The sequence below is a fragment of the Miscanthus floridulus genome, chromosome 7 (assembly GCF_019320115.1).
Source record: "Miscanthus floridulus cultivar M001 chromosome 7, ASM1932011v1, whole genome shotgun sequence".
NCBI lineage: Eukaryota > Viridiplantae > Streptophyta > Magnoliopsida > Poales > Poaceae > Miscanthus > Miscanthus floridulus.
The window spans coordinates 69428898-69446022 of record NC_089586.1 but is presented as its reverse complement, the minus strand read 5'-3'; the positions used below and the strand labels follow the sequence as shown (position 1 = coordinate 69446022).

The following is a 17125-nucleotide window of genomic DNA, read 5'->3' as shown; positions in this document are numbered from 1 at the left end:
CAAACCGACGAGTGATAAGATGAAGGCCACTCAGTTTCTCAAACCAAGCTCCTTTCCCAAAGTCTGTTAGCTGTCTGAGTTAGATGCTACTCTGTTTGTTCCAAATTATAAGTTACTTTGATTTTTTTGGTTCATCAATTTTGCTATTATGTTTAGATATATAGTAAAATAAATGTACTTAAAAAAGTCTTATAATTTGGAGCGGAGGGAGTCCTACGTAACTTCTGCCACATTAAACTGCGCTGACATGGGGTATATTTTACGACGCCTTATCAGATTGTGAGCTTGCTGGCAGGGGTTATATTGGTGATTTATTCACTTGGCATGGAGGGAAAATCCGGGAGAGACTTGTGTATAAGCATTTGTATTTATAAAAAGAAAAAGAAAAAAACTTACCTGGAATGGATCACGCCACCACAAACGTCCCGCTGCCGGACACCCTGACGGAGTGACGGTAGAGACGCGGTGAGTACGTCACACTTTCCTAATTTCCTGATCTAATCTCTTGTGCTATTTGCTAATGGAGTGACGGTAGAGACGCGGTGAGTACGCCACACTTTCCTAATTCCCTGATCTAATCTCTTATGTTATTTGCTAACATTACAAATAATAAATTATTTAATTATTTAGCATCATGTTTTTTTTAACATCCGTGCAGTTATGAAAAGAAACTCGGATGCGCTGTTGTTGCTACTTCTAATCGTCCCCCTGATCTAGTTGAACAAATGGTGAAAGAGCAGACTTATGACCGCCACCACGACAGCTGTCTTCACCACCATGGATCAGATTCCACATGATCCAGGTGACCCATTCTGAGTTATCCCGTTAATTATCAAGATGCAATTCAAAGATCATATATTATGAAAGGTCCATTCAAACCTTTTGCACACAATTTTCCAATAAGAAATATTTTAGATAGAAATCGTTCAAATTGGTATTGCTTCTACCCTTGGCAACGTCAAGTGTTGAAAGGGTATTTTCTACAATGGTTTTAGTGAAAACAAAGTTATGAAATAAGATGAGAGATAGTCTTTTGAATGATTGTCTAGTCACTTTCATTGAGCGCGATATTTTCTTTAAAGTTGATGAAAATGATATAATCAAGATATTTATGTCCCTTCGAAAGCGTCGAATAAAATCGTCAGAAAAATAACATTGTAAGTCTCTGGTACTCTTTTATGCCTATATTTCAATTATCTGTATTGGTTTTGAACTATTTATATTGTATTTAGTGGATGATTTCAACTTAATCCATGAATTTAAGCTTTATTGTGTTATTTAGTGCATATATACCGAATTACGTTGTCAATTTTACAATTTTTACCAAATTTTGAAAATGAATTTATCGAACTATATATGAAATTTTTTGGGCGGCATACCCTAAGCTAAAATCATATATTCACCACTGGAAATGTTTATCCTTGGTGGTTCCACTCGGCCTCCAAGGAAATATGCAACTTTTACGAACCTTTTAAATGATTTCAGATGGAGAAACAACATAAACCGAAGTTGTAGTACTCAAAAAGATCTAAAACTTTCCCGTTCAAACTTTTTTTCATTTGAATTCATTTAGGGTGTCAAATATGCATTACAAAATTCATCAGAGTAAATACAAAAGCATTGCATTAGCTATTCAATCACAAATGATTTCTAAGTGTAGTGGTAAGGAAGTAACCATGTGAAGGTTGAGGTTGTGAGTTTGAAACTCTATCGCCTTGTTCGCTTGATTTATAAACCGTACTTTTTTAGCCAATAAATAATATTTTTTTCTCACAATAAATCAGCCAATAATACTTTCAGTCATGGCTTAAAAGCCAAGCGAACAGGGCAAATAGCCGCAGGGTTTTGAGATTTTTGAACTTTTTTTTGACATTTTCTTGGCGGTTGACATATTTCCTTGACGGTTGACATATTTCCTTGACCGCCAACTCATTTTCTTGTCGTCTTGGCAATCCCGTGTATGTTCATATTTTTTTTTGGTGGTTGGCAGGAAAACTTTCTTGAGGGCTAGACGCCAAGGAAACTCTAGTTTCCTTATCATCCAGCCTTGGCGGTTAATGCTTGACGGTTGACCGCCAATAACTATTTTTTTAGCGTTTTTTTTTAATATTTCTTGGTGGTTATTGGCCGCCAAGGAAATTCGGTTCCGTGATAGTGATATTTGATGAGACAAATAAAAAATGAGAAAAAGAAAAGGCACACGGAGAGAATTTGGCCTAACTCGTCATGAGTTTCGCAAGGAGCACAATGCGTGCAGCAGATTGGGTTGTGCTTTTGCAAATACGTACATTGGCTACAGAAACCGGCGTTCTGTGTCGCGTACAATGGTGCAGGAAGAATCTCTGTAAAATTCTCAAACGGTGTCGTCTGTCATTAATTTGTGCGTACACACTAGCTACTCTCCCAGCCCAGGCCTACTACACTGACACGAGCATTGAGTAGCAACATGCATCTACACACGGGACGGATCGGAGTTCCAGGACCAGCTAGCTAGCCTGTGGCAAGCAGTTGCACAAACTCGTCCGTACGCGCGTACGTGCAGGGATAGTCCGGCACAGCTAGCTGCTCGCATTTGGCATCGCGTGCATGAGCATGATGATGTGTAGTCGTCCTTGTTCCGATCCGGCAGCATCGTCGCCATCATACCGCCGGTACCGATTACGGACGGGCACGTTCGCAACAATGCAAAAATTTCTCACCCACAAAAAATCATTGACGTATGAATTCGATCTGCCGGCTTCAGTCGTAATTCGTCCGCCATGCATGCATGGTGTACGTGTATGCATGTACGTATAGCTCACGGAATAATTGGCGTACATAGCATAGCCTACAGGCCTCAGCACCATTGATGAATTGAACTTACGATAAGGGCGTCCCCAACAGCTGTACGGCTGACTTTAACGGGTCTGTTCGGCTGGTCTATAAGTCGCTTGTGCTGATTTGTATGACTGATTTATTGTGAGAGAAAAAATACTATACCATAACTGATAAACCGGCTTATAAACTAGCTTGGCTCGGAGTGACGTGGAGAGGAGAGAGAGCGCAAAAATGACTAGCTTGTTAGCGCTTCTTTCGTCGCTAGCTAGGAGCACGTTACCCAATGCAAGAATGCAAGCACGGTGGTTGGTCGAAGCCGCTCTTCTCTCCCTTGCAGCATGGATTCAGCATGGATGTTTTTAGCCGCCCTAGTGATGTATCACGTCCATATATATGTACGAGATGGCAACCTGTCGGATTGGGAAGCAACGACGGCAAAATTGAAACAGCTAGCGTGATGTATGCATGTCTAGAGGGTGTCTCTGGTCTGCTCTGAAATATTCTATTCCAAATTATTTTTCGTGCATGCACGAACATCTCTATATCCAGTGTACTCCGAAAGTTAATTTCATACATGTTACTGGTAGGCTCCTGATATGTATAGCTAGGTTGGGTTGGCGCGCTGTTTGGATGTTTTGTGGTTGTTTACACCTATAACTATAAACACAGCTTCGGGTTGAATGAAACTATTACTGCACAAGAATACAACCGAAATTTCTTACCCCTATAAAATGTTGGTTGGATAAATGCCAGAATGGAAACCTGCTGTAGTACGTGCAGCCACAGCTTGGTTCACCAGACGGGAAATAGCCCGTCGTCCTCGTCAAATTGGAAGCCGTTCATCTTCCAAATGAGCCGGAAGAGAAAGCCAGCTATGAGCTGCAATCTCCTTGTCCCGCAGCAGATGCTATCCGGCATAAAGGAGCGAGCGATCCTCAGCTCCGAATCCATACAATCAACTAGATTGAGTAAGCATGAACTCAGTCCCTTTCAATCAGGCAACACCACATCAATTTTGAACCAAATGGAACATCTGGAGCTCACATCATCCTCTAATTGAAGAAAAAAAAAAAGAAAAGTAAAGTTCACTAGTGGTCCTCAAACTTGTTCGGCTATGTCATACCAATATCTAAATTCACAAACATGTTCGGTTGTGTCATCTCGATCCCTCAAGTTACAAATCGCTCATTTAGATTTTTAAACTTGTTTCGTCGTGTCATACTGGTCCCTAAACTCGTAAGTCAACCATTTAGGTCCTCAATATAATCTATGTTCGAGTCTCACAGCTAGTTCAAATAGCTCTACACCAGCCCTGACCGTGTCCCAGGACCTCACGGTTAGTTGTGCCCCTAGCCGCGTCGAGGCCCCTTGTCAGAGCGAGCCCCTATGGACGAGTGTTGCGCTGGCTATGCCTCCCAAGCCACGCCGCCCTTGAGCCGTGAGCTCACGAGAGGCTCACGATAGAATAGAAGGACAGAGAGAGCTTACAAGAGAGATAGGAGGGAGGAGATGGATATGGAGCTAACATGAGGCCACAAATGTCAGCATGCCACATTAATTAGCATATGGGCATGGGTCTAGACCCGTTTGGACGTACTGGCTATGAGACCTGAAAATAGATTGAAGATCTAAATAGATGATTTACGAGTTTAGAAACCTAGACAATACAATTAAATCAAGTTTGGGGATTAAAAGGACGATTTGCTTGTTTAGAGACTAAAATGACATAGGACAAGTTTGAGAACCTAAACCAGGGACAGATGCACAGTAAGTGCATGGGGGTACAACTGTACCCCAAATTTCTGCAAAAATACTAAGCACATACTCCGTATACCCTTTAGTCCATTATATATGTATAATATATTGTTAAGTAGTAAGCCGAAGTGCTAGTTCATCCGACTGGGAAAAGAAAGTTTCATGTTTCTTTTTTGCATTGTTTCTTTTGAATCTAGTGATTTCTTCCTTTGCTTTTTTTATGACAAGCAAAAACGTATTAAACTTGTAAAGTTTTATATATCCTCAAGATCTGACGAGTACAAATCTGGTCTAACTTTCTTTGCAACTTAATATATTTGTTGTTGATGTGTGTAACAACACATGGTTCCAATAAGCAAAGGATCTTAGTGAGCTCCCTCTTAGACTTTGAGATAAACAAGCACAATCGCTTTAAACTTGTTTATTTATTGCTTAAATTACTCGTGTTGAGAGAGTATATTTTATCCTACCTATGGCTAGTTCAAGTGTCGGAGTATTTTCAGCAATGAACCATGTGAAGACTAAGCCTTGAAACAAGATGGGTGATCAATATACTTGAATGATTTTTTGATCACATTTATTGAGCTCGTGACTTTTTCTGATGTGTAAGCGATGAAGATGTCATTAAAAATTTCCAAGAGTTGCGGAATGGCTTGTGAAGATTTAGTTTGTACTCCCTCCATACTTATAAAACATGTCGTTTAGGACATGATTGTGCTTACCAAGGAGTAATTAATTAGAGGGTATTTTTCCCTATGTGCCTCTATTAAATAGGATTGCGGGTGCATTCCATACGAGAAAAAACCATAACTCAAACGGCTAGCGTAGTGCGTCGTGAGCCCTGAGGACCGGGTTCGATTCTTGATGGGCGCATATTTTTTGGTAGTGCCCTGATTTTGCATGGCACTGTTTTTTTTCGGCTGAACGTGGCTGAGCGCGTTTCTGCGCGATTTTAGCCTGGCGCGCGCGAAAGATGCATGTCGCTGTGCACTGGCGCTCGTTTGTTTCGTTCGTTTTTTTTCGTTTGAGTTCACTGGCGCTATTTTCTTTTCACTGCGCGTGTGCTCAACAGGCCTGACGCTTGGAGTGCTTCATCTATTTAAACACCTCGTACCTAGCTTGCTGCATCTACTACCTTACCTCCTTGCTTGCTTGCTTAAACTACCGTGCTTGCTTGTTCTTAGCCATGTTCATCTACGACATGGCTTAGTTTTTCTTCTTCTTCCACTTCTCCGTACGACGCAATGGGTGATCCATTCCCTACCTTTGATCTGAATGTTCGTATAGAACAAGATGACGACGGCAACCTTCTCTTCAATCTCAACGAGCCAATATTGGAGGATCACAACAACGGTATTGTGTCCATTGTTACTCAGTTTGCTCTTTCCATTTCTGATATTCATAGTAGCCGTTTGCAAATGTCGTTTCCTTTCTCAGTTTGTTGTTTCCTTTTTCAACAGGAATTGATTTGAACTTGCCACTTGATGAATTTGGTGCTGTTGACTTCGATTATGTACAAAACCTCTCAGGTAAGCCATGGCTATTAATTGACGTGTATTTGATTTGATCTTGTCACTTGATGCAATTAGATTTTTTTATTGGTAAGCATGGCAATTATTTTGAATGTGCCATTAGATAAACCTGCATGCCGTATCTACTACTCCGTGGCTTGTTTAATTTCTTTTAATAGGACAGGTCGTGGCTAACAAGTGATTATTTTTTTAATAGAACATGTTGCTCCCGTTGAAGCAAATCATCAAAGAAAAGACATGACAGAAGACGTCAGAAAACAAAATTATCAATCATTGTTGGCTAGAAGCAAGAATAGAAAACTAGGCAAGAAAGATACAACAATCGTTGCTGATCAGTTTGGAGTGCACATTCGGACAGTGCAGCGCTGATGGAAGCAAGGTAAAATCCAACTTGCAAATAACATTCTGGTTATGGTTGCTAGTCGAAAGAAGGGTAGAAGTGGTCGTAAGGCAGTCCCTCTAGATTTGGAACGATTGCGCAACATTCCTCTCAAGCAAAGAATGACCATAGAAGATGTGTCTAGTAAACTTGGTATTAACAAAGCTAGGATACAAAGATATTTGAAAAAAGGTTTGCTTAGGCGCCACTCTAGTAGTATCAAACCATACCTCACAAATGCTAACAAGAAGACTAGGTTGAAGTGGTGTGTTGATATGATTGAGCAAGGTTTGGTTGATGATCCAAAATTTAAGGATTTGTTTGACTTTGTGTTCATTGATGAGAAATGGTTCTACCACTCTCAAAAATCTGAAAAATATTATTTGCTGCCCGAGGAAGATGACCCACATCGCACTTGTAAGAACAAGAACTACATCCCTAGGCTTATGTTCTTGTGTGTATGTGCTCGGCCAAGGTTTAGGAATGGAGAATGTGTTTTTGATAGAAAAATAGGTTATTTTCCACTTGTCACTTATGAACAAGCTATTAGAAGAAGTCACAATCGTAAAACTTGTCGTTGTGGCAGCTGCCGCGTTTTTGCGAAACATGTCGTTGTGGCCGCGTGACCCCGTACGTGGTCGCGTTTGCCCTTGGAATCCTTTTGGCTACCTTCCTTCGCTAATCACGCGCGCCGCCGAGCATTAATCGCGTTTGCCGCTTCGTTTCCTTCATCGACCATTCACTAGCAACCCATTATTGCGTCGCACTACCATTCTCGCCGCACGGCAGCGTGGCACTCCCTTCATCGTCGCAGTACAGCGTCGCCGTCGTTCCTCATCGCCACGGATGGATCGCTCGCCTGCATGGTCGCCGCACTCTCGCCACACGGTCGCTGCACGCTCGCCTGCACGCTCGTCGTACGCTCGCTACGTGGCGAGCTCACTGCACACTCGTGGCATGGATTGCTCACGTCCACGCTCACTCGAATTGCAGCTGGACAACGTCGAGATGACGCCGCAGGAGTTGCCGGACTCCGTCGCGCTTGATCTGGACTCCGTCGTTGAGGTGCCGGACTCCGTTTGGACAACATCGAGATGATGCCGCAGGAGTTGCCGGACTCCGTCGCGCCTGATCTGGACTCCGTCGTTGAGGTGCCGGACTCCGTCGTGCTAGACAACATGGAGCCGCTAGACTCTGTCGAGGAGGTGCCGGACTTCATCGAGGAGGTACAGTGTCCTCGCTGCGGCACGTTCCATGCTGGCGGCGTCTTCGGAGAAGCCTGCTTCCAAGCTCACCACAATGCTCGCAGGTGTGCCCGTTGTGGCCTTTTGCATGAAGACTATGATGTGCCAACAAGGTTCCTCTATGGCATGGACAAGTTTGATTGTGAGTTCTTCATTCCTGATGTGAAAAAACTTGAAATGCATGGTAACACCATCATTCTGCCTGAGGAAGTTGTAAAGAAGTTGGAGGAGCACGATGAGAAGATGAAGCAAACAAAGATCAGTCCCCAGGCCAACAAAGAAGATGAAGTAAAGCAAGATCAGTAAGGTACATGCATTTAACCTAAGATACATTGTAGGATCTGTAATTTGCATCTTCTAATTTGCATAAGGTAATTTCCAACTTCTAATTTGCAGGGAGACTACTAATGGCTTCAGCTAGCAAGGAAGGTTCATAGGAGATTCGCAATGGCAGCCTATCTTCTCTCTCAAGTTTTTGTTTTTGCATGTGAGGAATCTTCAACTTGTTGCATCCTTTGACCTTCATGGCTTCTTTCAAAACACTTTTGAAAGGTCCTAATGGCTAGAGGGGGGTGAATAGCCTAATAAAATTTCTACAACAACACTTAACCAAAATAGTTAGACAATTATGAGGCGAAGCAAGTGTTGCGCTAGCCTACTCAAAATGCAAGCCACCTACCACAATTCTAGTTTAGGTAGTGTCGAATCACACAAGAGCTATGACACTACCCTATGTTAGTGTGCTCTCAAAGGCTAACTAAAGAGTCACACCAACCGAGCAAGCAAACTCTCACAACTAGCTACACTAAAGAGCTTGTTAACTAGTTTACGGTGAAGTAAGAGAGTGATCAAGAGGGTTATACCTCCATGTAGATGAAAGAACCAATCAATCACAAGGATGAATAACAATGAAGACCAATTACCTTGGAATCAATGATGAACACAATGATTTTTACCGAGGTTCACTTGCTTACCGGCAAGCAAGTCCTCGTTGTGGCAATTCATTCACTTGGAGGTTCACGCGCTAATTGGCTTCATACGCCAAACCCTCAATAGGGTGCCACACAACCAACACAGGATGAGGATCACACAAGCCACGAGCAATCCACTAGAGTACCTTTTGGCTCTCCACCGGGGAAAGGTCAAGAACCCCTCACAATCACCACGATCGGAGCCAAAGACAATCACCTCCTCCACTCAATGATCCTTGCTACTCCAAGCCGTCTAGGTGGCGGCAACCACCAAGAGTAACAAGCAAAATCCGCAGCGAAACACGAACACCAAGTGCCTCTAGATGCAAACACTCAAGCAATGCACTTGGATTCACTTCCAATCTCACTATGATGATGAATCAATGATGGAGATGAGTGGGAGGGCTTTGGCTAAGCTCACAAGGTTGCCATGTCAATGAAAATGGCCAAAGGTTATGAGCTACAGCCGGTCATGGGGCTTAAATAGAAGCCCCCATGAAATAGAGCCGTTATACCCCTTCACTGGGCATAACACGGGCTGACCGGACGCTGACTAGACGTAGCACCGAACGCTCCGGTCGTGAATACCAGACGCGTCCGGTCGGCTTACCGGACGTGTCTGGTAGCCCCCAGACTGCCACGTGTCTAGTTCAAACCATCATAGCCGTTGCTACTTAATTTGTCGATGACCGGACGCTCACACCGGACGCTGAGTCACAAATGACCGGACGCTGAGCCGCAGCGTCCGGTGGAGTACAGTAAGCACCCTTGCTCGACCGAACACGTCCGATGATACCGGACCGGACGCTGCCAGCGTCCGATCGACTGCCCTACTAAAACTGTGTCTGCTGATTCACACCAGACGTGTCCGGTGTGGCGACCGGACATGTCCGGTCGCTGAGTCTGTCGCCAAGATACCGGACGTGTCCGGTCACATACCGAACACGTTCGGTCACTCTGTAACCAGCGCGACTAACTCCTCTTCGACTCTATCTTCTTCACCCTTGCTCAAATGTGCCAACCACCAAGTGTATCACCTTGTGCACATGTCTTAGCATATTTTCACAAACATTTTCAAGGGTGTTAGCGCTCCACTAGATCCTAAATGCAAATGTAATGAGTTAGAGCATCTAGTGGCACTTTGAAAACCACATTCCGATACGAGTTTCACCCCTCTTAATAGTACGGCTATCAAACCTAAATGTGATCACACTCTCTAAGTGTCTTGATCACCAAAACAAAATAGCTCCTATGGTTTATACCTTTGCCTTGAGCTTTTTATTTTTCTCTTTCTTCTTTCCAAGTCTAAGCACTTGATCATCATCATGGTATCATCATCATCATGCTATGATCTTTGTTTGCTTCGCAACTTGGAGTGTGCTACCTATCTCATGATCACTTGATAAACTAGGTTAGCACTTAGGGTTTCATCAATTCACCAAAACCAAACTAGAGCTTTCAACTTTGTAGTGTTACAAAAATCCTGTTTTCTTTCCATGGAGAGTACTCTAAGAATGCCTACAAAAATGTGATGAAGAAATCAATCAATTAGTTATTGAAGAAACAATGAAACAAGTGCATTATCTTGTTGTATGAAACAATTGATCATTTACCTGTTGCATGGCTGAAACAAGATCTTTAATTGTTTTTGCATCCTTCTTGTATTGAATAGCTTGAATAGCTCTAAAAAACCCCAAATCTAGAATGTTAAAATCTAGAGAATTGGGTGGTTGACAATTAGCCGAATATCAAACCCATCTTGCTTAGCAACCTCACAAAAAATAGGATCATCCACTTTTAAATGAGAAGGTGCATTATCTTGTTGTATGAAAATTGGCTTGTTCACATCTTCTCTTGGCCACTTGGCTCGAATTGCAGGGAGCACTCTATTTACCATGAAATCTCTGATCACATCCCTTGTGATTGATGTAATTGGCTTGATTACTTCTCCACGAATGCGAATGTGACTTCTTCTAATAGCTTGTTCATAAGTGACAAGTGGAAAACAACCTATTTTTCTATCAAAAACACATTCTCCATTCCTAAACCTTGGCCGAGCACATACACACAAGAACATGAGCCTAGGGATGTAGTTCTTGTTCTTACAAGTGCGATGTGGGTCATCTTCCTCGGGCAACAAATAATATTTTTCAGATTTTTGAGAGGTAGAACCATTTTTCATCAATGAACACAAAGTCAAACAAATCCTTAAATTTTGGATCATCAACCAAACCTTGCTCAATCATATCAACACACCACTTCAACCTAGTCTTCTTGTTAGCATCTATGAGGTATGGTTTGATGCTACTAGAGTGGCGCCTAAGCAAATCTTTTTTCAAATATCTTTGTATCCTAGCTTTGCTAATACCAAGTTTACTAGACATATCTTCTATGGTCATTCTTTGCTTGAGAGGAATGTTGCGCAATCATTCCAAATCTAGAGGGACTGCCTTACGACCACTTCTACCCTTCTTTCGACTAGCAACCACAACCGGAATGTTATTTGCAAGTTGGATTTTACCTTGCTTCCATAAGCGCTAAACTGTCTGAATGTGCACTCCAAACTGATCAGCAACGATTGTTGTATCTTTCTTGCCTAGTTTCCCATTCTTGCTTCTAGCCAACAATGATTGATAAATTTGTTTTCTGACGTCTTCTGTCATGTCTTTTCTTTGATGGTTTGCTTCAACGGGAGCAGCATGTTCTATTAAAAAAATAATCACTTGTTAGCCACGACCTTTTCTATTAAAAGAAATTAAACAAGCCACGTAGTAGTAGATACGGCATGCAGGTTTATCTAATGGCACATTCAAAATAATTGCCATGCTTACCAATAAAAAAATCTAATTACATCAAGTGACAAGATCAAATCAAATACACGTCAAATAATAGCCATGGCTTACCTGAGAGGTTTTGTACATAATCGAAGTCAACAGCACCAAATTCATCAAGTGGCAAGTTCAAATCAATTCCTGTTGAAAAAGGAAACAACAAACTAAGAAAGGAAACGACATTTGCAAGCGGCTGCTATGAATATCAGAAATGGAAAGAGCAAACTGAGTAACAATGGACACAATACCATTGTTGTGATCCTCCAATATTGGCTCATTGAGATTGAAGGGAAGGTTGCCGGCGTCATCTTGTTCTATATGAACATTCAGATCAAAGGTAGGGAACAGATCACCCATTGCGCCGTACGGAGAAGTGGAAGAAGAAAAAAAACTAAGCCATGTCGTAGATGAACATGGCTAAGAACAAGCAAGCACTATAGTTTAAGCAAGCAAGCAAGGAGGCAAGGTAGTACGGCTATCAAACCTAAATGTGATCACACTCTCTAAGTGTCTTGATCACCAAAACAAAATAGCTCCTATGGTTTATACCTTTGCCTTGAGCTTTTTGTTTTTCTCTTTCTTCGTTCCAAGTCCAAGCAGTTGATCATCATCATGGTATCATCATCATCATGCTATGATCTTTGTTTGCTTCTCAACTTGGAGTGTGCTACCTATCTCATGATCACTTGATAAACTAGGTTAGCACTTAGGGTTTCATCAATTCACCAAAACCAAACCAGAGCTTTCAATCTCCCCCTTTTTGGTAATTGATGACAACCCTTATATAAAGATATGAATTGAAATTCAATTGAATCCATGTTGCTTGCCCAAGCATATTTACCATTTGTAAAAGGATATGGACAAGTTTCATGAACCCCAAATGGTAGCAATTGCTCCCCCTACATATGTGCTAAGAGTTTGGATTGTAGCTTGCACATATGCTTAGATAGGAGATATAGGAGTCAATGTCTACCACATGATGCTAAGGTATAAAAGATGGACCTTTGAAGCGTGATACCAATTGGAGTGCACCAATATACCATCCTTAGCACCATGGTTAGCTCAATACCACTTAGAAATATTTGGAAATGAAAGTTATCTAGTGATTTCATTTCATCATTCAATCTAACAACTAGCATACATCACACAAGCATGGATATTTTTAAATTTAGAACTTATGCCATGCAAGCAAACATATGAAATGCACATTCAAATGCACCATACAAGTTCATGAGCTTGCTCCCCCTACTTGTGTGCTCAAAATTTTAATTGATCCCTTTCCTTTTTCACTTTTCTCCCCCTATGTCATATATCAAGTATATCTTTATGTTTCTCTCCCTTTATGATATTTCTCCCCCTTTTTCACTATTTCTACTACTATCTTTGTTTCTCTCCCCCTTTGTCATCAATGACCACAAAGGTTGTAAATATAGATAGTATTACTTGTAGGGTCGAGATTATCAATGTCAATCAATGGGGTGAGGATCATTTTCCCAAATTTGGTCCAATCTAGATCATTTGCCAAAGATATTTAACTCCGTTTGATCCAAGGACAAGCTTCTTCACACCTCCAAATAAGGGTTATCTTGTACCATGTTGAGTTAAATACTTAGAGCTCATTTTCTAGATCAAACATTAGGTTTACAAGCCCATAAACATGTCATATGCTATCACTAGATCAAATCAAGCATAGAAGCAATAGTGATATCATATAAACATCAAAATCATTTGATTTTCATGAATGAGCCTAATAAAATAGAACCACTTGAAAGGTCCTAATAAAATTGAAAATGTGACTAGGTGCACTAATCATGTCCTTAGCAAAGATGTATGTCATGCCAATCAACTTTTACCTTGGATTGCTCGAAGGAGAGGCATGCTATGTAAGTGGGGGGGGGGGGTGCATCAACACATATTTGAGAAATCCAATATGTTCAACTCATTCCTTAGCTTGCAAAACCTTTTCTCATCTAATGGCTTGGTGAATATATTGGCAAGTTAATCTTCGGTGCCTACACTCTCAATGCAAATGTCCCCTTTTTGTTGATGATCTCTTATGAAATGATGACGGACATCAATGTGCTTTGTTGTTGCATGTTGAACTGGATTGTTGGTTAGCTTGATTGCACTCTCATTGTCACATAGGAATGGAACTTCCTTGAACTTGATTCCAAAGTCACACAAAGTGGTCTTCATCCAAAGTATTTGTGCACAACAACTACCGGCAGATATGTATTCGGCTTCGGCGGTTGATAATGCAATGCTATTTTGCTTCTTTAATGACCATGAAACAAGTGATCTTCCCAACAATTGACATGTGCCCAAGGTGCTCTTCATTTCAACCTTGCATCCCGCATAATCTGAGTCGGAGTAACCAACTAGCTCAAACTTTGCTTCTTTGGGATACCACAAACCAACATTTGGTGTATGCTTCAAGTACCTCAATATCCTCTTTGTAGCCTTCAAGTGACTTTCTCTTGGTGAGGCTTAAAATCTTGCACACATGCATACACTAAACATGACATCCGGCCTTGATGTGGTCACATAGAGTAGGCTTCCAATCATAGACCGATACAATTTTTGATCCACCATGTTTCCATTTGCATCACTATCCAAGTTGCCATTTGTTCCCATTGGTGTGCTAATGACTTTGCTATCAATCATGCCAAACTTCTTGATCATGTCCTTGATGTACTTGCCTTGACTCACAAATGTACCATTCTTTAGTTGCTTGATTTGAAGACCAAGGAAGTAGCTCAATTCTCCAATCATATACATCTCAAACTCATTAGCCATCATCTTTCCAAACTCATCACAAAAGTCTTGATTGGATGATCCAAATATGATGTCATCAACATATATTTGCAATACAAATAGATCTTTTCCAATCTTCTTGATGAAAAGAGTGGTGTCAACTTTGCCCATTGTGAACCCTTTAGAGAGGAGGAAGTCCCTCAATCTTTCATACCATGCTCTAGGTGCTTGCTTCAAGCCATACAATGCCTTCTTCAACTTGTATACATGGTTGGGCTTCTTATCATCTTCAAAACTGGGAGGTTGCTCTACATATACTTCTTCATTGATGTAGCCATTGAGAAATGCACTCTTAACATCCATTTGATAGAGCTTGATGTTGTGGGCACAAGCATAGGCTAGCAAGATTCTAATTGCTTCCAATCTAGCAACCGGGGCATATGTTTCTCCAAAGTCAAGACCTTCAACTTGAGTATAGCCTTGTGGTACCAATCTTGCTTTGTTCCTTACTACTATCCCATCTTGATCTTGCTTGTTTCTAAAGACTCATTTGGTTCCAATCACATTGTGTCCCTTTGGTCTTTCTACCAACTCCCATACTTGATTTCTTGTGAAGTTATTCAATTCTTCATGCATAGCATTCACCCAATCAATATCCTTCAAAGCTTCATCTATCTTCTTTGGTTCAATGGATGACACAAATGAGAAGTGTTCATAAAATGATGCCAATCTTGATCTTGTTTGCACACCTCTTGAAATATCACCAATGATAGTGTCCAATAGATGATCTCTTGCAATATTGGTTGGTTGGAGGATTGGAACTTGATTGCTTGCACTTCGATGGTGGGTCCTAGGGCCGTTCGATGGGCCCCAGGGGCTCAATGCTTCCCTACGGTGGGATCCCATTCAGAGACCTCCCGACCAGTCTCAAACATGACTTAGGGCATCCCAAGCATTTGCTTGCTTGGGCCTTGGCCATGTACAGGCTCGCCCATAGTCATCCCTGACTCTGTTCGTCCTGGGGCGGCTATTGAAACCTTTGGGGGCCTAGCCTTCGAACCCCTAGACCGTAATGGGCTCGGTGCCCTTTATCGTGTTTTTTCGAGCCTCTAAGTGTGAGCTTGGGTTGCTTGTCTTCGTTCTGGGTGCAGGAAGAGCCCCCGAGCCTCTACACAGAGCGAGAGGGCAGTTAGGAGTTCCCCTGGCTTTTTGTGCGACCCTCGCACATCCTTTTCGTTTGGAAGGAGGGGTTGTTTGCTGAGCCCTCAAGTGCGAGCCTGGGTCACTGGGTCTTAGCAAGGTTGCAGGAAGAGCCCCCTAGCCTCTGCATGGAGCGAGAGGGCGATCAGGAGCTCCCCTGGCTTTTTGTGCGACCCTTGCGCGTCCTTTTCGTTCAGAAGGAGGGGTTGTTTGCCGAGCCCTCGAGTGTGAGCCTAGGTCGCTGGGTCTCGGCAAGGTTGCAGGAAGAGCCCCCTAGCCTCTACATGGAGCGAGAGGGCGGTTAGGAGTTCCCTTGGCTTTTTGTGCGACCCTTGCGCATCCTTTTCGTTTGGAAGGAGGGGTGGAATATGCTAGGCTACCCTCAGTGGGCACGAGCGGTGACACTTCTGGTGAGCTATTATCGGGTAAGTCCGAGTGGAGGCCCGTGCCCCATTCAATAGGGGTCGACTAGCGGTCTAGAGACGCACTCCAAAAGTACCAGAGGGCTTCTCTAGTGGGTCCCAAGGCCGTTTGATGGGCCCCAGGGGCTCGATGCCTCTCTACGGTGGGATCCCATTCGGAGACCTCCCTGCCGGTCTCGAACACAACTTAGGGCGTCCCGAGCGATCGCTTGCTCGGGCCTCAGCCATGTACAGGCTCGCCCATAGTTATCCCTGACTCTGTTGCCCTGGGGCAGCTGCCAAAACCCTCAGGGGCCCAGCCTTCGAACCCCTGGACCATAACAGGCTCGGTGCCCAGTTCCTTTGTCTGAAAGGAATCGGGTGGGGGATATTCCCCTCCCATCGACTGACAACGGTAGGTGCGCCTTTTGAGGCGGTTTTCTCGGGGAGGCAAAACGGCGCCTGCTGCTGCTATGGTCGGATGCGACGCTATGTCAGTGGATGGGACATAACTATTCTTGCGATTAATAAGGAAAAGGTGGGTACATGGGCGGTAAAATCGGATCTGGATTAACTTTATCAGATTTGAGGGAAACTTCCTCGATTTCATCGCCCGTCCGATTCATCCCCTCCCTGCATAAATACACAACGAGCCTTGCCCCTCCCCTCCTTTCCTTGCCTGCATTTGCCTTTGATGCCCTCGAGCCGTTGCTAGGAACAGAGAGCACTGGGGAGAAGAAGGGAGAAGGGTGAGGGAGAGAGAGAGAGAGGTTTACCGCCGTAGCCGCATTCTCCACCGTGCAATGGCCGGCGGCCCTATCATCCTCCTGGTGGATCCTTGGGGTTCGTTCGACATGTCCGTGGAGACGCTGCAGTCGCTCATCGACGACAACGTTCTCAGCCCAGTTACCGACCCCAATAGGCCAGAGTGGATTGCTCCATCGGGCGAGCCAGAGCCGATGCCACATGATGGGTACATTGTGAGCTTTGTGTCTTTCCACGAGCATGGTCTCGGCCTGCCAGCGGACCGGTTCATGTAGGCGCTCCCGCATTACTACAGCATGGAGCTTCACAACTTCAATCCTAACTCCATCGCGCAGGCGGCCATCTTTGTCGCCGTCTGCGAGGGGTACTTGGGCATTGCCCCCCATTGGGAGCTATGGCTCCACCTCTTCTGGGCGGGGCATACCACCAAGTCGACGGGTACGAGGAAGACGATGAGGGCCGGCGGCTGCACTCTC

At 43.3% G+C, this 17125-nt stretch overlaps 2 pseudogenes; one reads left to right on the top strand and one right to left on the bottom strand.

Moving 5' to 3' along the window:
* The first annotated feature begins 5816 nt into the window (after positions 1–5816).
* LOC136465632 (uncharacterized) lies at positions 5817–7581 on the top strand (annotated as a pseudogene).
* Positions 7582–10848: 3267 nt separating this feature from the next.
* LOC136465630 (uncharacterized) lies at positions 10849–11886 on the bottom strand (annotated as a pseudogene).
* Between the last annotated feature and the right edge of the window lie 5239 nt (positions 11887–17125).